This window comes from Lissotriton helveticus, chromosome 8 (assembly GCF_964261635.1).
Source record: "Lissotriton helveticus chromosome 8, aLisHel1.1, whole genome shotgun sequence".
Taxonomy (NCBI): Eukaryota; Metazoa; Chordata; class Amphibia; order Caudata; family Salamandridae; genus Lissotriton; species Lissotriton helveticus.
In genome coordinates this window covers 1599437723-1599460179 of record NC_136069.1, presented here as the reverse complement: position 1 = coordinate 1599460179, position 22457 = coordinate 1599437723, and the positions used below count along the sequence as shown (strand labels likewise).

Here is a 22457-nt window from a genome sequence, read left to right as displayed (position 1 = left end):
ATTATGTTTTGAAATATTTACCATGCTTACATGGGTTGTGGAAAATGTCCCATACAAGCATCACTGGGGACATTTTGTGCTTACAATAAACAAATAAAACACATACAGCCTGATTCATGTACGGGCCGTTTTGCGTGGCCCTAATAGCGAATCATAGCGACTCGCTATTGAGGACACGCAAAACGGTATTCATGTAGGAATTGCTAAATAAATAGCGATTCCTACATGTTCTCTATTTGCGAGTAGAAAATTGCTACTCGCAAAAAAAGGAATAACTCCCCATTCATTCCTATGGGCCAAAAGGCCCATAGGAATGAATGGGGAGTATCCCTTATTTGCGAGTAGCAATTTACTACTCGCAAATAAGATAGCGATTTTAAGGGTGCCAGGGGTGTCCAAAGGACACCCTGTAGCACCCCTAAAATGCACATTTGAACAGGTGTTGCGCACACACATGTCCAAAGGACATGTGTGTGTGTAACATGCAACTTAGAAAAATGCTTTTAAAAGCATTTTTCTAAGTTTTTGCTATTTACCGAGAGGTCTGACCTCTCGGTAAATAGCGGCCCAAATTTGCAAAATCGCAATTTTTGAAAGTGTCATGAATAGCATTTAAGGAATCTCTAATAGAGATTCCTTAAATGCTAATTCTCGCATATTAGCTAATTCTTCATTAGCGATTTTTGCATTTGGGATTGTGAATCCCAAATGCCAAAATTGCACTCGCAAAAGGCAAGATTCTGAGAATCTTGCCCTTTGCGAGTGCAATTTAGCTTCATGAATCAGGCTGATAATTTCCTTGACGAGCCCTAGAGTTCAGAATTCCGAGCTGCCCTGGAAGTCACAATAAGGGCTCATTTGAAGCTTCTAGTCCAGTCAGGGCTACAGGGGGCTGGATACATTATCTCAAATATCCATCTCTGTCACTAGGTGTGTATGAATTACAAGAATGGGTAGTGTTCTGGTGGGCCCTGGGTGGGTAACTCCTGGCACAGAATTGGGTCCCTCCGCCAAGGAAGGGCTCCTCTGCCTGTTCGGGTTAGGAAGCTCAGACTTGGCATGGGTGAGAACTCCGGCTGGTCCTGTGATGAGAGCCCCCACCCCTGGATTCCGTTCTTCAACCTGTGCCCATGATGGGGTCTCCCAGGCCTGGGGAGGTGTCCTCTGCTTGGCCAGGTTAAGAAGCTCTGACAGATGTTACTTTCTGTGACCACAGGCAACAGGAAATCAAAGTTCAATGCCAGAGATGGAGCGTGAAAAATGGCTACCACATCCAAGGAAGGTATCAGGCGAGCAAATTACCCATTACAGACACAGGGAAGTGGTAATTAAAAAATAGCAAAACAGGACTCTTTCAAGGCTCTATAATTTGAATAAGTACACTTTAAGGGCCAGATGTACGACCCTTTTATTTAGCGCCTCACAATTTGTGACTCATTGCGAGTCCCTGGGACCACTGCCTGCCCTCTCAAATTCTGACTGCATTACCACCCTATAGAAGAGGGTGGTAATTTGTGAGTGTTTTGCGACCGCAATTGTGGTCACAAAACATTCACACATTGCATTGTGGACACAATTAGGAACGGAATGCCCCTTCCTAATTACGACTCGCAATTCCTAAATAGCAAATCGCAAATAAATTACGACTCACTATTTAGGAATTGTACATGGCCCTTGCTGTTTGTGCAAGTGCAAATGGGTTCGCAAACCCATTTGCGCATGCAAAAACGGTTGTACATCTGGCCCCTAGTCCTTTAACGAAGATCCAATTGAGGGCAAATCTGATGCCAGTAGCCGTAGTAATTTCAGCTCCAATAGCGTACATTAAAGTGACTGCAGTTAAATTGCTCATAGCTGGATATTGTGATAAAGCTGGCAGTTCACTGCGAGGCGAGCTACCACCTGTCCCAGCCCTTGCCTCTCGGTACTCTCTTGATGCTCTTGACTGAGTGCCCTAAGGTGCTGAAGTGTTTAGTTTTGAAAAATGTGCGTATTCAAAGTAGACCGGTCGCTTCAATACTTCAACTATGAATAATCAAACAGAACTCCAAATATATTTTGTTGGTTTTCACAAATGGTGACAGGATTAAGATGGACTGCCAGTATAGGTGAAATTCTTGAATCAACGGATGACAAACCAAACTAAAAGAATTTGCCAAGAATGTATGTTTTCCTTAATGAAGAATGAAAATCAGAGGTTTAAAGACAGTCAGATACCAACTAGCAAACAGGCAGCGTTATTCCCATGACCCGCTAAAAGCTTCTGGAAAACTAAAGTCTTTAAGTTCAGGGGGTCAGTATGGTTGCAAAGCTGAAACTTAAAAGAATTGGTGGAAGGGCAACAACATGAGTGTTGCTTGCTACTTAATTTGAATCAACACAGGAAACCTCACCAGGCCTAGACACGAAAAGCAATAGGAGATTGATAGTTCTTTCTCGATTCGTTGGGTTTTGGTATATGGACGTCTTTGTTAGTAGAGTGATTTGTCTTGCTAATTCCAATGACAAATTAGACTCCTCAATGCTAACTAGTTAAGTGACCCCCGAGGTCGACGTTCAACTTCTTAGAGGGACAAGTGTCATTCAGCCACACAAGATTGAGCAATAACAGGTGTTTGATGCTCTTAGATGTCCAGGGCTGCAAGCCTGCTACAGTGAATGAATAAGTGTCTACCCATCGCCGACAGCTGTGGGTAACCCACTGACCTCCATTCATTATAGGGATTGGGGAGTGCAATTATTTCCCATGAAGGAGGAATTCCCAGTAAGTGGGAGTAATAAACTTTTTTGATTAAGTTCCTGTCATTTGTAGCCTGTGATTCGTGGAGGTGGATTACTCGGATTACAGAAGAACACAGCTAGCTGCAAGAATCATTGTGAATTGCCGGGCATATTGAAACCTGACACTTTGAATGAACCTTGTGGCACTGGGTTCCTGTCTGCGCTGTGCCTGTCTGAAAGTTGCTTGAACCCCAATCCCCCTGAGGCTCTACCTGGGTGCAGCTGGGGTTGCCACAAGGCGCTCTGCTCCCTTTATCCTCCTACGGTCAGACACTGATCACCCATTGCAGGATACCCCCTTGTTCCTGGCACGGAGGTACGTGGCCTAGCTCACATTGGTAGAGCAGACTGGTGTCCAGTCCACCCCGGGTGTGAAAACCTGGAGTGCCTGGCTGTGTGGTGTGCGTGGCTGTCAGTGGTGTCTCACAGCACCCGCATGCACCTTTTTTGCTGCATACTTCTTTGCTCAGTGCTAGAAGACCCCCTGCTTACCGGGGCTTCAGTCTCTGATCCGAGAAAGGATGTGCTGCCTTGACCACCCTTCATATGGACCCCCTCTTCTGCAGCCCAGCAATTGTTCCAAGCTCCCCCACGCTTCAGCATTTGACTACTCCATTAGATCAGATGTGGCGACCTGCTAAATCTAAGAATATTAATAAGAAGAGGAAAAGAAACTATCCAGGACTCCCTTAGTAATGGCGAGTGAAAAGGGAAGAACCCAGCACCAAATTCCTGCCTGACAGCATGCACAGAAATTGTGGCACACAGAAGGCCACTCACAAGCATCGCTAAGGGGGCACTATTACTTTTATTTGAAGATTCAGTCCAAGTTTCCTTAAGTGTTGTTTTAAAAGTTCACATCACATTGACATGCTGAACAGAATAACACACTGAAACAAGCAGATGACCCGGTTATTTAATGTATCTTTATTACTCCAAATCCAGTTCTTACCATAAGAGTAATTGTTTCACACCGGCAGAACTTGTTTGCTAATCCAAGCAACCATAAATAAAAAAAAGTCTTCCAAAATGGCGTCCTCTTAACTTTGATCTCCCATTTCTTGTGAACGAGAGGAAATGAGACATCCCTTTCTAAAATACAGTGTGATATAATGTAATAATATAATCCATAATTGGTTGATCGGAGAAATTAAAAAGATTACAGGTCATTACCACCTCATCCATTTTCTCAATCCCAGTCCTTACCATATAAGGTAGCATCCAATATTAGGTATTCCAATAAGTCCTAAGAAAGAGGCTCACACGAGAATTAAGCAACACCCAATGAATTAATCAATCATAAACAAATTCATTTAAAATTGTCCATCTGTGGCCGAATCCAACACACAGGTACCAAAGTCTGAAGAAAAGTTACCTCCAACCTAGAGTCATTAGGGAGTCATAAAGGTATTAGGGTTTGAAAACGGAGACTCCCCTTATCTTTGGAGTGGGAAACAACAAGTAGAGTTAAGTCCTGTGAAAGATAGAAGGAAGAAAGAATCTTTGGCACAAAAGAGGGACTGGGATGCTTTATCTCTGAAGAATTGAAATAAAGTCTCTGAGCTTAAAATGCTTATGGGAACACACAATTTTCGAGTTCTACCTGAGCAAATTGCAACCAAAAACAGAACATTGTAAGATAAAAAGTTATGGTCAGCAGTTTTTAAAGGCTCAAAAGAAGGCACTAGGGATGCCTTCAAAGTCAATAGAAAATCCCAGGAGTGCAAGTATAACCGATCTTTGAAGAAAACAATTCTTTAACAGGTAAGATGTCAAAGTAGGAATAGACTTTATCTCTGCTTCTCTATATGCCAAGATTGCTGCCCCTTGACTTGGGAGGATGTATACAACTAGGCCCAACTGAAACTCCTCCCTAAAAAATATAGAACCTTAGCTCGGTTAAAGTTAAATGAGGATAAGCCTTTATTTTTTTGTCAGCTATCAAAATGACACCAATGGCATGCATGAACCTTATGGGTTGAAGCGATACTCAAATGTGGGACATAAAAAGCCACTTTTGAAAAACAGCCCTTTGCCTGCAAAGCAAACCTTTCAAGTTACAAACCCACTGATTTAAACAAATAAAGGAACTCTCCAGACGGAAGGGCGCTTCAAAAAGGTAAGGATTGGGAGCAAAAATCCAATGTGGTCTGCTCAATAAATGAAGGAGAAGTGGATACCACGGCCAGTATGAGCAACATGGAAACATCAATAATGCTGTTGCTTGATTTTCCCGGATCTTCTCAATGCCCTTGTAGTCATTTGTATTTGGGGAAATGCATACAACAGCCCGTTGGTCCATTCTAAAACTGAGGCATCCACTCCCCATGCCTGTATCAAGGCACCTGTCTCAAATGGTCCATTGCCTCATTCTCCTTCTCCGAAGTATATACGGTACCTAGAGACAGGAAACTCTGTTCCACCCTGTTAGATGTGGGATTTCTGGTTGGCTAAGGCTTGCGCCAAAGTCAGGCAGAAACCACCATTCTAAGTCAGGGCAAGGAAGTCACCCACCAAGATAACCCCTGCTCACCCTCTTGGTAGCTTGGCACGAGCAGTCAGGCTTATCTCAGAGGCGATGTGTAAAGCATTTGGGCACGCACCCAGCAGCAACAACATCCAAGCCCCCCACAAAAGGAACTCCACACAAGGTTATATAAAAATAGCCTTTGTATTATCAAAACACATCAGAATCATAATCACAGGATGTACATTGTGCAAACTGGCACGGGCAAGATTTACAAGGGATTATATGTACACAGGACAGGGCCACACGGACCACTGTCAGGAATAAGCACTTGGTAGAACTAGAACATAGAACATAGAACAAGCAGAAGCTTCACACATGATGCATAGAAACACATTCGGAGGTATAGGCTAGAAGCTTACACATGAGGCATGAAAACCCATTCAGAGGTATAGGCTAGAAGCTTTGCACATGATGCATAAAAACACATTCAGAGGTGTAGGAAAAACACATGATGCATAAGAACACATTCAGCGGTGTAGAAAAGCAACTTTGTACATGATGCATAAAAACACATTCAGAGGTACCAGAACACATGGTGCGTAAAAAATACAACACACAGTACATTTCCTAGCACCCTAAGAAGCACATAACTCACAACAAAGTCCAGGTTGCGCCACTGCGCCAAAAACCTAAACGTAGCAGCTGCCCACTACTTGCTGGGCAGCTGAGGACAGGGACAGGGCCTAAACGCTGCAGCTGGCACTAAGTGCTGCGCAGCTGGGGAAGGCCAAAGTAGGGATGAAGGAATGCGCCTCACTCCTGAGTCCAGAGAACACATGTCCCTAGGAAGCAAAACCTAAACGGTGCAGCTGCCCACTACTTACTGGGCAGCTGAGAAACAAATCTGCGACATGGGCTCTCCCTGGCACTGTGGGACAAAGACTGCGCCCATGGGAGCCCTCTAGGCTCTAGAACAAAGAAAGCGCGTTTTGGGGAGCCCTCTAGGCTCTAAAACACCAAGGTGCAAAACGTGGGAGCCTTCAGGCTCGGAAAATAATCATGGGCCTTGGAGCCCTCTGGCTCCTAAAATAATCATGCCCGCTGGTGGGCCCACTCAGGGCTTGAAAACAGAAGGTGTCCCCTGTTGGAGCCGCGGGGCTCAGGCAATACCTACCACCCTTGTAAGGGGCTTTTAGAACTGAGGCATGCCTCCCTAAGTGCCGCAGTCGGCACGTACCGAAACGCCCATGGAGTCCCCCAGCCCTTCTCTGACTTACTGGGCTGTTCGAGGGGGACTCCTCTTCACCGCTCGTCGGGGGGGGGGGACGCGGTCTCTTCTTTGTGGGCCGCCGGGGCTCTCCCTCGCTCACGGGAGCCGCGGCGGCTTCTTTGAGGCGGCGGGCGGGGCTCTCTCTTGCTTCTGAGAGGCCCGCTGGTAGCGGCTACTTTTCCTGTGGCGAGGGGCTTCCCTTTACCTCCGGGAGCCCCGCCCTGCCATCGACTCTTCCCCCGGGCCCAAGGCAGCATGGCACGGCTTCCCCCAGGAAGGGGGAAACAGAAACAGCGTCCTCCCGGCCCCGCCCACAGCCAGGCGGCGCGGGCCGGACTTCGGCTTCCTGTGCTTCTCCCGGGCCGCGGTGGTGAACCAGGGTCACAGATGAGGGGTTGGCACCCTCGGTGATGAAAACAAAAGTAGAGGCGGGGTGGGCACCCGCCACGGTGCATATAAACGGGGTTGGCACCCGTAGATAAAAAACAATTAAAATGCGGGCATAAGGCAGGGTGGCTCTTGCCTGGAAACAACAAAAATAAGCGGGGCAGGCACCCCCGCGGCCACCAAGGAATGCAGCCATGAGGGGAAGGCTCCCCCCAGATAAGGAATAAACTAAAACAAAAGCGCTCCCAGGCCAGCCTTAAAAGCAAAATACAGCGCTCCTGTGTTATCAAAGGTCCTGGGGCAAGGAGATGGAGCAAAAACAGCCCCCAGCAAAGGGGAGTCCTCCAGGTCCCCCAGGAAATAAGGCAAAAGTGTCCCAGAGAGGTCATCCAGCAAAAAAAAAGTCCATCAGTAATCCAGGGGCTGGGCAGGACCCAGGGAGGCAAGCCTTCCCCTGGGCCCCAGCAGCAACACGCCCCTGGTAGATTCTAGTTAGCAAACAAGAACCTTTTACAAGAGGCCACAGCCTCTTTTTATACACACAATTCCTTTGTCTAAAGGTGCAGGCAAGGGGCGAACCAGATACAACTGGTTCCTGAGCACTTTGTTTTGCTCAGCCCCTCTCTCTAATCACAGAATGGGTCAGGGACATCAGACACACCACAGGGGGTGGAGCCAGCATTGTGGGCGGAAAGCCCAGCCCTATTCAGGTCCCAGGTGCACTCCTCCCCAGCCATCAACATGCAGATTTCCCATTCACCACCGGGGCAGACCCATCCTGACTCCAGGAGCCTGGCACACCAGCCAGCCCCAGCCACTCACAAGCCAGCACATTCACTTCACAGACAGGCCAACTTCTAGAAGTGGCACTTCCACACTAGACACAATAACGCAGCACACATCATCGCACAGCATTTAATCACACGAGTCCGCACATTCCAAACTCGCACTTGCACTCCCCACGCATCAGGAATTACCATGGACACACACATTCCCCATGCATTCCTATGGGAGGACAGGCCAATCTCACACACGCACTCAGAGAGCGCACGCACTTTACACTGCGCCACAGTGCTAAAGTGCGCAAAGACCGGAAATCATTAAAACTATGTAACACTAAAAGGCAAAACGTTCAGGGGTGAACCTGCCAGAAGGGCCAAGTCCAACACAACCTCCTTCCAGCCAAAACGCAGGGCAGACCAATCACCACTGTGATGGACTTCCCGGCTTTGGGCGATAGAACACGGACGCGATCCCGCACTGCAGGGACACCCTCCGGTTCTACGCCCTGTTGTTCCACAAGACAAGCACATACCTTAAAAAAAAACAGGCCCAACCAGGCTACCACACTGGTACTCCTTAGTTGTCCACGGCTAGGAGCAAGCCCTAGGCCACCCAGAAACCACTGTTCCATGCCTATCCACAGAGTGGGGGGTGGTAACCCCTGGCCTACAATAGCCATTCTCCACTCCCTTTCTCAGTGTAGTTCCAAACTACCACTGATCCTCCAACCTAGGGTCCGTACCCTCAGGCTGACCAGAGGTCACGGGCAAGAATGCCTCACCCTACCTCTACTTCTGGGGTTGCGCACTCTCCCAGGAGAAGCACCCTCCAGAACACAACTCTCCCACCAGTTCAGGACATCTTTCCCTCAACTGGTCTACCACCTGGGATCCAAATTCACTGGATGCACAGGGGTCAGACTCCCTCTGACCCTCTTCTAGAGTTCTGCACCCTCCCACTGTAGAACAGGGTCCCTCCACTTAAGGTAAGCCCCACCTGCTCTCAGGGTAGTACCACAACACTCAGCCAAGAACCCTAAAGATCCTTGCTAGGCCTGTACCACCCCTTCTGGGAAACACAGGGTCTCCTCACTTAAGATGAGCCCCACCTGTGTTCAAAGGGGTACCCCTAGAAGACAAACCGGCCAGGACACTGGTTACAGTCGCCCTGCCGCCCAGGACAGGCAAACACCTGAACCTGGCTCCCCAACCTAGGGACGCTACCCTTTGGTTAGATGCCTGGCGCACCAGGACTTCTACAAGTTGAAAACAAAAATCTAAGATTTTCTCCTCTCCTTCAGCAGCAAGGCAACCACTGCAGGCCAATCCCCCAGGTCAGGGACAGTACTCCTCCATACAGCTTACCCGGTTCCTTCTCTTCAGGCAGAAGTTCCTTCTTGTAACTTCAGGACACTGCTTACAGTTGCCCTTACATCAGGATCCGGAAACACCGGCTACTGGCTCCCCACCCGAGGGACGTACCCTTTGGTCAGATGCCTAGCGCACCAGGACTTCCTTGAGGGTGACACATAACTAATGTGTCGTGTAACAGTCTGCCTGTCACTCAGGACAGAGGTGGCATCACCATGGTCACTCCCCGGCAAAACAGCCCTTCTGGCTGGCCCCTGACCCACTGGTTCCTCCACTGGGGAGCCTATCCCCCCTCGCACCTCTCCATCTGGACTTCTGCACCCTCCCAACTGGAGCGGTACTGCCAGACACCAGGACTAATGGAGCTCTGCTTACAGACACTCCCCGTCCTTCAGACACTGGGAGATCCCCTTCAAAGGACGCTCCATACGGGCATGCTAGGCTCCCTCACCTGGTGTTCCCAAAACAACCACCCAGACTACAGAGACCGGGCTTGTGCTCCTCTGAGCCACTTCCACCACCGGGCTGGAAGACCCGAACTTTCCTTAGGGTCACTCCCCAACAAATAACACAATGGCACAGGGGCAGGGGAAACTCCCTTGAGCTTCAGGCCCACCCCTGAAATCCAACACACATCCATTTATTCAGCAAGCTCCTTATCCCAGAGAACTCACACCACTTGTCCAGTGCAACACACCATTCATCCACACACACCCCCACCCCCAGACCAGTAAGGCAGTTTCTACCACCCCTGATTTCTCAACCTGACCACACGTGACACAGGTACCATTACTCCGGGAACGGGACGGGGAACACATGCACTTGACACATTTTCGTGGAGAAGTGTGGCTCAATGGTTAGAGCGGCAGACCCTGATGCAGAGGTCTGGCCTGGGGCCAGGGTTCGATTCCTACCTCGGCGGCTCTTGGACTCAATCTCCCCGGACCTGATCATTCTCGCCTCAGTGCCTAGTCTAATCATGGGTCCCACTCTGTGACTCTGGGCAATAGCTTGCTTAATCTCCACAATGGCCCCAGCAGCGCTTGGATGCCTGGCTTCACCTTGGGGGTGCCCGGGAGTGGACATCTCACAGGAAAGCCAGGAAGGGTTCCACAGCGGTATGAATACAGCGCTACGAGACCTCTGGGTATAAGTGCGCTATATAAAATACAAACACACACACACACATTCAATTCCACCACTGGGTCCCACCCTTTTGGTGAATCCAGAAAAAAACACTGCACTTAGGGGATGATCTACCCTCCTGAGCTAGGGACACCTAACTCACGGTGCACAAGAAACACATTTCTAAAGAAATGAAATTTTTAGAACAAACTTAAAAAACAATAATCCCTTTCCATGTGAGTATCTAAAATGCAGAGTTTTGTAGTGAGGCCAGTTGTTGCTGTGGTACTGCACAAACACAAGTCCATTTTCCACCGCTGACCAACAATGTTAGAAATGGGATTTCTGGTTGGCTAAGGCTTGCGCCAAAGTCAGGCAGAAACCACCATTCTAAGTCAGGGCAAGGAAGTCACCCGCCAAGATAACCCCATCTCACCCTCTTGGTAGCTTGGCACGAGCAGTCAGGCTTATCTCAGAGGCGATGTGTAAAGCATTTGCGCACGCACACACCAGCAACAACATCCAAGACCCCCCACAAAAGGAACTCCATACAAAGTTATCTAAAAATAGCCTTTGTATTATCAAAACACATCAGAATCAGAATCACAGGATGTACATTCTGCCAACTGGCATGGGCAACATTTACAAGGGTTTATATGTACACAGGACAGGGCCACACGGACCACTGCCAGGAATAAGCACTTGGTAGAACTAGAACATAGAACACAGAACAAGCAGAAGCTTCACACAGGATGCATTGAAACACATTCAGAGGTATAGACCTGAAGCTTACACATGAGGCATGAAAACCCATTCAGATGTATAGGCTAGAAGCTTTGCACGTGATGCATAAAAACACATTCAGAGGTGTAGGGAAAACACATGATGCATAAGAACACATTCAGCGGTGTAGAAAAGCAACTTTGTACATGATGCATAAAAACACATTCAGAAGTACCAGAACACAGGGTACGCAAAACATACAACACACAGTACATTTCCTAGCACCCTAAGAAGCACATAACTCATAACAAAGTCCAGGTTGCGCCACTGCGCCAAAAACCTAAACGTAGCAGCTGCCCACTACTTGCTGGGCAGCTGAGGACAGGAACAGGGCCTAAACGCTGCAGCTGGCACTAAGTGCTGCGCAGCTGGGGAAGGCCAAAGTAGGGATGAAGGAGTGCGCCTCACTCCTGAGTCCAGAGAACACATGTCCCTCGGAAGCAAAACCTAAACGGTGCAGCTGCCCACTACTTGCTGGGCAGCTGAGAAACAAATCTGCGACATGGGCTCCCCCTGGCACTGTGGGACAAAGACTGCGCCTGTGGGAGCCCTCTAGGCTCTAGAACAAAGAAAGCGCGTTTTGGGGAGCCCTCTAGGCTCTAAAACACAAAGGTGCAAAACGTGGGAGCCCTCAGGCTCGGGGAATAATCATGGGCCTTGGAGCCCTCTGGCTCCTAAAATAATCATGCCCCCTGGTGGGCCCACTCAGGGCTTGAAAACAGAAGGTGTCCCCTGTTGGAGCCGCGGGGCTCAGGCAATACCTACCTCCCTCGTCAGGGGCTTTTAGAACTGAGGCATGCCCCCCTAAGTGCCGCAGTCGGCATGCACCGAAACGCCCATGGAGTCCCCCAGCCCATCTCTGACTTACTGGGCTGTTCGAGGGGGACTCCTCTTCACCGTTCGTCAGGTGGGGGACGCAGTCTCTTCTTTGTGGCACGCCGGGGCTCTCCCTCGCTCACGGGAGCCCCAGCAGCTTCTTTGAGGCGGCGGGCGGGGCTCTCTCTCGCTTCTGAGAGCCCGGCTGGTAGCGGCTGCTTTTCCTGTGGCGCGGGGCTTCCCATTACTTCTGGGAGCCCCGCGCTGCCATCGGCTCTTTCCCCAGGCCCAACGCGGCACGGCACGGCTTCCCCCAGGAAGGGGGAAACGGAAACAGCGTCCTCCCGGCCCCGCCCACAGTCAGGCGGCGCGGGCCGAACTTCGGCTTCCTGTACTTCTCCCGGCCGCGGCGGTGAACCAGGGGCACAGATGAGGGGTGGGCACCCTCGGTGATGAAAACAAACGTAGAGGCGGGGTGGGCACCCGCCACGGTGCATATAAACGGGGTTGGCACCCGTAGATAAAAAAACAATTAAAAAGCGGGCATAAGGCAGGGTGGCCCTTGCCTGGAAACAACAAAAATAAGTGGGGCTGGCACCCCCGCGACAACCAAGGAATGCAGCCATGAGGGGCAGGCTCCCCCCAGATAAGGAATAAACCAAAGCAAAAGCGCTCCCAGGCCAGCCTTAAACGCAAAATACAGCGCTCCTGTGTTATCAAAGGTCCTGGGGCAAGGAGATGGAGCAAAAACAGCCCACAGCAAAGGGGAGTCCTCCAGGTCCCCCAGGAAATAAGGCGGAAGTGTCCCAGAGAGGTCATCCAGCAAAAAAAAAGTCCATCAGTAATCCAGGGGCTGGGCAGAGCCCAGGGAGGCAAGCCTTCCCCTGGGTCCCAGCAGCAGCACGCCCCTGGTAGATTCTAGTCAGCAAACAAGAACTTTTACAAGAGGTCACAGCCTCTTTTTATACACACAATTCTTTTGTCTAAAGGTGCAGGCAAGGGTCGAACCTGATACAACTGGTTCCTGAGCACTTTGTTTTGCTCAGCCCCTCTCTCTATTCACAGGATGGGTCAGGGACATCAGACACACCACAGAGGGTGCAGCCAGCATTGTGGGGGGAAAGCCCAGCCCTATTCAGGTCCCAGGTGCACTCCTCCTCAGCCATCAACATGCAGATCTCCCATTCACCACCGGGGAAGACCCATCCTGACTCCAGGAGCCTGGCACACCAGCCAGCCCCAGCCAATCACAAACCAGCACATTCACTGCACAGACAGGCCAACTTCTAGAAGTGGCACTTCCACACTAGACACAATAACGCTGCACACATCATCGCGCAGCATTTAATCACACGAGTCCACACATACCAACCTCGCACTTGCACTCCCCACGCATCAGGAATTACCATGGACACACACATTCCCCATGCATTCCTATGGGAAGGCAGGCCAATCTCACACACGCACTTAGAGAGCGCACGCACTTTACACTGCGCCACAGTGCTAAAGTGCGCAAAGACCAGAAATCATTATAACTATGTAACACTAAAAGGCAAAATGTTCAGGAGTGAACCTGCCAGAAGGGCCAAGTTCAACACACCCACACACAATGTAATAGTACAATCTAATCTAATCTAATCTAACATAATATAATATAATATGATATAATATAACATAACATAATAGAATATCAAGAGATTGGGAACCCATTCCCCACTTAATGTGTGAGATGCAACTTCACAATCTAATTGTCATTTCTTATTAGGGCCACCTGTTCTCTCAGAATGGAGCAAAGCTAGTTGGGCTGCTTTCAATGCATCCAACTTGAAGAATTCAGACACAAAGCTGTGTCCCAAAACCTTTAATATGGTCTGTCTGATAATGTTGCTCGCCACTCAGGCTACTCCTATCTGTTGCCAGGACTGCTATAGGAGGGAGGAAGAAAGGAGGAGCTCTGCTTAGATTGGCAGGGACTAATCACAATTGAGGAACTGCCGTATCTGATTCATCACTGGAATCTGTGCCTCACAGTCTTCGAAAATCAGACTCCAGTGAGGCAACAGGTGATGAGCCAAGGGATAGAGATGCAATCTGGGCAAGTGGAGAACTGCATAAGTAGATGTAATCGCCTCCTGCACTCTTAACCTCTCTCAACACTGATCTTGACAGATGGGTTGAGACTCTTGAAAACAGTTCTTGCTCTCACTGAGCAGAGAGAAAGACCTGACCCAAATCTGATCGAAAAACTGTTCCATTGAACAGTAATTTTTTATTCAGAATTAGCTGGAATTTCTTCTGCTTGATGAGGAAGCTGTGCATTGACAGAATGTGCAGATATCCTGATTTTCCTCTTACCTCATCTGAAAGGTATAGGAATACTTGAAATCCCTCTGAGTGAATTATTCCCACCAGAGGAGCTAATAGCTATTGGCTGGTACTGGAGTCCTTGAACATACAACCTTAGATATCTTTGTACATTTGTATGCATTGATACATGAAGATAATCATCTAATAGTTCTAGGGATGATGTGAAGTAGCCCTCTTTTATGAAAGGAAGGATTATTTGTAGTACCAGCATCTTGAACATGTGAAGTGGAATAAAAAGGTTCTACCTCTTCAAGTCCAGCACAGGCCTGAAGTCTCCAGACATCTTCCAAACCAAGAAGAAGATTGAACAACGATCTGATGCCTCTTCTGCCTTTGTAACGGGAATTAATGAACCTTTTTTCAAGAGTTCATGAAGTCCTTCCGATTGTGCTTTCCTCCAAAGAGGAGACTGAAGCATAGAAGTTTGACAAAAAAAAGTTATTTGGAGGATCTGAATCTGATAACCATCTCATGGTTTCCAGAACTGAGCTGTCTGTTTTTGAATACTTCCTAACTTTGAAAAGGGTCTTAGTCATCCCCCAACTGGAGTCTCTGGAAGGCTTTTAACATAGTGATGCTTTAGTAGGGAGAGAGGCTGACTTGCTGAAGTAGTTGACTAGTCCCTAGTCTTGCCCTGATGGGTGCCCACCCACCATGACCCCTCCCTTGAATGGGCTTATTGACATTCCTTAAAACAGATGTAAATCAAAAACCTCTTTTGCAGGCCGAACCATGTTCCCTTAAGGAGAGTCAAACTGAAACCACGAGTTATCAATCTTGCACTGATCTTTTTCCCCGTACTCAAATTGCGGACAAAATAATTTTACAATGGAGAACGGTAAGTGGATCAGCATTGACTTTTGTGATGTATCCGTCTTCTGACCCTGAATCCATATGTGCCTTTTGGCTTTGATTGAAGAGCCAGAAGCTGATGCAGCCACTTAAAGAGTTGAAAAATATATCAGACAAGAGGGCCCATTATTGACAATCTTCACCTACGGTCTGCCCCTGCTTCATATGCTCTGTGAACAGTTGGTTATCTTTCAATAGTGGCTGGATTGTATAGTTAGCACATGTACTGGATCTGATTAAGAAACTAGAGATGGAATAGGCTTACTTTGCTGCTGCTTCTACTTTCTTGCAAACAGAATCTTGGGGGAAACTTTACAAAATTCTGAATGCAGAAGGAACCTTGGTGGTTGTCTTTTGTGATACAGAATGGAGAAATGTTCATGCTCTACTTGTGTTGAAGATTCTGGGAGGGCCATATTAATTTTACATGTGTTCAAACGTCTGCCAATTCAGGGCCTTGAACAAAACACCCCTTACACTCTCTTCTTCGGGTTTATCATAATCATCATCAGGTGCAGATCCTAGCCTTTGAAGTTTTGGAGTGTGAGGACCTGCCTTTGCTAAAAACATCACTTCCACAGCTTTTGCAATCCTATTTTGGTTTGATCCCAAAGAAATAGTCTCTTCAGAGCCACCTTCCATATCATGGTCCTCATTATGGCCCAAAGATGAAGTTTTTTCTTGGCGCTTCAGTGACATCTTTTTACACTGATCTGCAGTGAGAACAATCAAGTGAGCAGCAGCGTCTATTTCTCTTGCTCAGCAACAGTTAACTTCTAACTTCCTTGTTTACATCGGTTGCAGAGGGAACAAAACAATGCAGCATCCACTATGCTGGCGATGCCATTGGTATTTTGTAATTAGCATAGGTCAAAGTCTTGTACTGAAAAAGGATGTCTCCCTGAAATTAAGGTCTAATGATACGCTGCAGTTGGTGACTTATAATGACTGCTGTAGCGATCCTAATGTGCATAAAATAAACAATAATTATAAACAAATGGTCTTACAGTTGAACATCCAACCATTGTGCGTGCCCTGCAATCTTGAATGGTAATAACCAGCAATGACCTTCTCTCATTTCCCTTACTTCCTTTTCAACTCACACTAATTTGATCACAGGGGCACCTCCAGGTGCCTAATGATACCTATCACTTGTGGCGTCCCCCAGGGTTACATACTGTCTCCTGTTGTCTTGAACTTCCGGATGGAACTGCTTGGTGCTTGACAGCATCAATATTTACCAGCATGCTAGTTATATTCAACTGTACTTCAAAGTTTCCTCTGCTCCAGACATCCAAAGCCTCAAATATTGGCTCCACATCTTCCAGACCTTGATATCCTGTCCCTACCTGAAGCTCAACCCAACCAAGATTACCTAGTATTGCTTAGAACAACAAACATCAAACAGTACAAACCTGGTTTAATGACATGCACCTTGGATTCATACTGGACATCATCCTCACCCTCAAACAAATTATTGCTAAAAAAGCTAAGAAAGGCTTTTTCTTTACTTATGTAATGTTATCTTATGTTATGTTGATATAGTGCGCTAATCACCCAAGATGGTATTGGGTGCATGGGCAGGGTACTTGTACAAAGAATTAGGTATTCACCACCTTGCAGAACTCAAGAAGTGAAGAGTAGGCTCTGATGTCTTGAGGGACATCTTTCCATGTATTGGGTGTGTTGTAGAAGAACGAGTGACTTCCGGTTTGCTTTTGCAGATGCGGGGAGTGTGTGCAAGTAAGAGTGTGGCAGAGTGTAGGTTTCTAGTGTGTTGGTGAAAGTGTATGCAGCTGTTCAGGTATTTTGGTCATGTGTTGGGTAGGTCTTTGTATGCGAGTGTGAGAAATTTGAATTGGCTACTCTTGTGAATGGGGAGCCAGTGTAGCTTCCTGAGATCCAGTGTGATGTGAGTGAGGCGTGATGTGAGTGCAGTGTGGGAGGTCGAGTATGAGTCTTGCTGCGGTGTTCTGGATGGTCGGGAGTCCGATTAAGAGTTGTTTGGAGATTCCGGCATTGAGAGTGTTGTTGTAGTTCAGCCTGCTGGTGATAAGTGCTTGCGTGACAGTTTATCTGGTGTTCTGAGGCAACAATTCGAAGATCTTTCGCAGCATGCGTAGGATGTGGAAGCAGAAGGTGTACACTGTGTTGACTTGAGCTGTCATGTTGAGCTTGTCACCTTGGATGATCCATAGATTTCTTGTGTGGTCTGTGGGTGTTGGTCCAATTCCCACAGCCACTAGGTGGAGTCCTGTGGAGAGGTCTTGTTGCCTACGACCAGTACGTCCGTCTTTTCAGAGCTTCAGCCTGTAGGTTTGCATCCATTCTGCTATCATGGTCATGCAGTTGGCGAAGTTGGTTCTGGTGCTGGCTGTCTTGTCCATCAGGAAGAGGATGAGTTGGGTGTCATCGGCGTAAGAGATGACAATGATGTCATGTGATCGAATGATGTTAGTGAGCAGTGACATGGGTTTGTTGAAAAGGGTGGGGCTGAGGGACGATCTCTGTGGGACACCTAACAGTTTCTTGGTCTCTGATGTGAAATGTGACACCATGACCTTTTGGGGTGTTCCCGTGAGAAAGGAACAGATCCATTTGAGAGCGGATCCTTATAACTAAGATTGAAGGCTGTGGAATGAGGGGTGCTGTTAATCCTCAGTCTAGGATGATTCGAATGTCGTAGGTGGCTGCAATGAGTGCTGTTTTGGTGCTGTGGTTCTTTCTGATTCCTAATTAATTGAGTGTTGTCTAGAAGATGGTGGAGTTCGGGGTGGGTTGTGAGATGCTGGTTGATGACTTTCTCAATCACTTTGGCTGAATAGGGGAGCAGTAAGATGGGTCGGAAGTTGCTCAGTTGGTTCGGCTGTGGGCTTCTTGAGGAGGGCGTTGATTTCTGCAAGTTTCCATTCATCCGGGAAAGTGGCGGACCTGATGGAGGTGTTGATGATGTGGGTCAGGTTTGTGCTGATTGGTGATGTTCCCAGGTTGTAGAGCTGGGGGCATGGATCCACTGGGGCCCCAGAGTGGTTGGTCCGCATGATAGTCGCTGTGTTGTTTCTGATGAGGGTTGTCCATTCAGTTAGGTGGCTGTCTTGGTTGGTGGTGGGTAGGTTAGCGATGAGTTCTCTGAGGTTGGGTTGGTGTGCTAAGTTGGTGTGGAAGAAGTTGGATAGGTTGTTGTAGAGTTGTTGGGAGGCAGCAATGTTGTTGCCATTGGTTAAGGGTGAGGTGAAATCCTTGATGATTGAGATGATCTCCTTGCAGCTGTTGGACCTTCCTTCGATACGGCCCACTAGTGTTTTTTCTTGTTATCTCTTATTTGCTAATGATAACATCTGAGTGCAGCCTTTTAAGTAATTCTGTTGTGGTGTCATGGCTGCCTCTCCATTTCCTTTCTAGCGGTTTACAGTGTTTGGTGTCTCTGAGGTCTTCTGTGTATCAGCTGGCCTGCTTGTTTGATCTACTATGCTTGGTGTGTTTGATGGATGCGAGAGACTCTGCACAGTTCTTGATCCAGTTGTTGAAGTTGTTGATGTCCTTATCGAGGTTGTCTATTGGGCTAGGCTGATCCATGGTGAGGGCGCTGAGCAGGTCTGCTTCTATGATTTATGCCCCCCCTGCAGCTTGGAATGCTGAACCTGGTAGGGGTGTTGACTTATAAAGAAAGTGATACAGATTCTTTCAGAAAGCAACCTCAAAACTGCTGTTCATTCCCTCATACTTTCACATCTGACTGGTGGCACCCCATGAATGCATCTTAAACATTGAAGCACATTTCACCCATGGGCTAAAGAAATATGAGTACATCACCCCCATCCTGATGAACCTCCATTGGATCTGCTTGCTGGCCAACACCACTTGCAAAACCAGCTGCATCATTTACAAAGCCATCACAACCAGTACTCCTCCTTATCTTGCTGTTAGGCTGTCGTTCTCTGGTGGTTCCTGGCACACTTGCAGCAGGACACCTTAAGACTGAGAAGGGTAAAAAAAAGAAAAACTAAGGCAACATACAACATCCCATATCCATCAGGACCGCCCTAATGCTGCCTAATTTTAGGAAAGAGTTGGCCCTGTACAGTACTTCACTGCCTTTTGGCTTGGTTTGCGCTAAAGAAATCAATCATCAACCAATCAATCAGCATTTGTATAGCACAGTACTGTCGCCCCTCGGGGTATCTGGGTGCTGTGGATGAAATGTCTTTGTTGAAGAGCCAGGTCTTGAGTTTTAGGTGTCCAGGGGGGAGAATGGGCACTGGTTGGTGGGAGGAGGGTAACCGCAGGAGGAGGGAAACAACATAAAAAGGGAAGAAATGAGCAGAAAAGGCATAATAAAGGTCAGAAGTCAAAAGAAAGGGGAAAATTAGAGGTCAGAAGTGAGCAGAAAGGCAAAATAGAGGTCAGAAGCGAGCAGAGAGAGGCAAAATAAAGGTCTGAAACGAGCTGAAAGAAGCAGAATAAAGGTTAGAAATGAGCAGAATAGAGGTCAGATATGTGCAGAGTAGAGGCAAATTAGAGGCCAGGAGTGAGCAGAAAAGAAGGCAGAAAACAAGCACACAAGGCAGAAACCAAAGGCAGTAGAGGGTAGCAGACTGTGGACAAGCTGGGCAGGAGAAATGTCGCAGGGGGAGCTGGCACGTGGACCTGCTCAATAAAACAAGCATAACGAGGCAAAATAGATATCAGAAATGAGCTGAAAGAAGCAAAATAGAGGTCAGAAATGAGCAAAAAGAAACAAAATATGGTCAGAAACGAGCAGCAAGGGGCAAAATGGAGATCACAAACAAGCAGGAAGAGGCAGAATAAAGGTCAGCTGTGAGCAGAAAGGGGCAAACTAAAGGTCAGAAAAGAGCAGAAGGAGGCAAAATTGAGTATTGAAACGAGCAGAAAGAGTCAAAATAAAGGTCAGAAATTAGCAGAAGGAGGCAAAATAAAGGTTAGAAGTGAGTAGAAAAAGGCAGAAAGTGAGCAGAAAAGAAGGCAGAAAAACAAGCAAGGAGGCACAAACTTCTAGTGGCGGCTGCCACCGAGTAGCACGTGTGGGGCAGGGGTGGAGACGGGTAATAGAAAAATACATTAAAATGTGACTCACTTTGCTGCCGGACCGCCGCCTTGCGCCGTCCTATTCTGTTCCTGCTTGAAGCAGAAAACACACCCAGGCTCCCTTAACCCGTGGATCGGCGCTCAGACGGGAACAGGGGGCCTGTGCATGTCCCTCACCAGGCGGTACAACCCGGTTGGCAACACACAAAGTGCTCATGACTGTTTGGCCGGCCCAGGAGGGCCGGCCAAACAGTCATGAGCACTTAAGTGCCCAGCACTCCTCCCTTACTGGCTGTATTGACAGCAAAGCCCTGCCCTACCCTGTAAACCTGCATAACAAAGGGAAAATAAAATGGTAATAAAGCAGTGTTACTATCATTTTCTTTTTCCTTTTTGCACGGCAAAATATACAGTGGGACGGCGTGCCTCCACCTTAGCGGAGGAGCTGCCACTGCAAACTTCTCCCATGACACATACATACATAGATGCATGTCTTTTTACTTAACTAGGCAAACATTGACTTGGAGCAGAAACAAAACTAACAGGATGTGATGCCTGGCTTCCATTGACAGATTTAGGAGGAGGAAGGTGAAGAGGGAGCCAAGCGGGGGACGTTTTTTTACTTAAGGGTGCTTAGCTAGGCAAACAAGTACTACTGGTGTGACACTATTACTCATAAAGGAAGTATTAGGAAAGGAGGAAATGGTTAATGGTGCAAATGGCCCCACAGTACAAAGGGCCACAATATCTAATGGCAATGCAGTGAAAACCGGTTAACATGCAAATACTTACAAAATACAAATGTTTTAATTACAGCTGTCATATTTTAAATATATTGTGCTCATGCAATTACCTTTTGATGGTGATTTTGTTATAATCTCTTTCCTGCAGGCAAGTAGAACCGCGCTCGACATGGCGCTCAATTCCTTTGATGATCAATACATAGGCTGTGCTGATAAAATGGAGCAAAGAATTATAAAAGACGGACTGTTAGAAAAAGAACTGTCCAGAAATAGTAAGTTAAAAAAGCAATGGGACAGTGCGAAACAAAAATGGGCGAATATAATAAACAGCGACTCCCGGCCCGATCTCCCAAAGGGCTTCAAGGACGACTACGGGGTTGCACTGCTGGCCTACAGGGCTGGTGATGGTGGCATTTACAAGGACTTCAACACCGCTGTCCGGGAGGGCGGCCGGTCCACAATGTATTACATGAACAATTTTCATTTCAAATCCTTGCATTTCTACCTGACCAGAGCATTTCAGCTCTCATACGAAGACTGCAAAATCCAGGCTAAGATGGTCTACAGAGGAGTGGATCTACGGCACCTGCCACCCCAGGGATTACAAAATACAATGAGATTTGGTCAGATTACTTCATCATCTCTGTATAGAGAACAAGAAGACTTTAATGCTGATTCCTTCTTCACCATAAGAACCTGCTTTGGAGTTCAGCTGAAGAACCTTGACAATGATGCTAGTGGGTCCGCTGTGCTGATTCCAGCGAACGAGGTGTTCAATGTGACTGGATCCTCAAGAACAGAGCAAGGCACCAGATTTATACTACACAGTACACAAAAGACCTGCAGTTACTTTAACTGTGCATACTTACTTGGTAGGTATTAAGTGACAACATGTGCCTGCATGTGTGAACAATATCCATGTCAAAAGTGCCTCATTTCTTTTGTTACGGGATTGTATGCATGAACCAAGTAGAACCTCTCCTAAGACATATTTACTGAATCCTTGTAAAACCTAAAGTTTGGTAACCTAAGGCTTGGATAGGAACACATAAAACATGACGCTCCCATATGTATAGATGTATGTGGTACCTCTGTGTGGCCCCACCTACCTGTTCACATTGCCAGAAAGGCTCTGGTCTGTGGATTCATGTAGAGACTTTGGGCCATATGTATGAAATTTTGTTTTTGCGATTCTCAAATAGTGATTTTTTGGGAATCGCAATTTGAGAATCGCAAAACGCTATGTATGTAGGATTTGCAAATAAGTTTGTGAATCCTACATATTCCTTAATTGCGAATTGTAAATTGTAATTCACAATTAAGGAATACCTCCCCATTCATTCCTATGGGCCTAGAGGTCCATAAGAATGAATAGGAAGACATTCTCAATTTGAGATTCTCAATTAGAGAATCGCAAATTGAGAATGCATTTTCAAGGGTGCCAGGGTGTCAAAAGGACACCCTGTTGCATCCCTGAAATGTGCATGTGTGCACATGTGGCACACATACATGCCCTGAGGGCATGCATGTGCGTCACATGGCACTTTGAAAAATGCAAAAAAGTGAATTTTTCAGAGAAATCGCAAATAACCACCAACTTGAAGTTGGTGGTAATTTGCGATTCCTTAAGCCCAAATTGCACTTTTTCTGTGCCTCTTACATTG

At 47.3% G+C, this 22457-nt stretch overlaps 1 pseudogene; it reads left to right on the top strand.

The window, feature by feature from the left end:
- Nucleotides 1-20893: 20893 nt before the first annotated feature.
- LOC144773959 (ecto-ADP-ribosyltransferase 5 pseudogene) lies at nucleotides 20894-21676 on the top strand (annotated as a pseudogene).
- The last annotated feature ends 781 nt before the right edge of the window (nucleotides 21677-22457 follow it).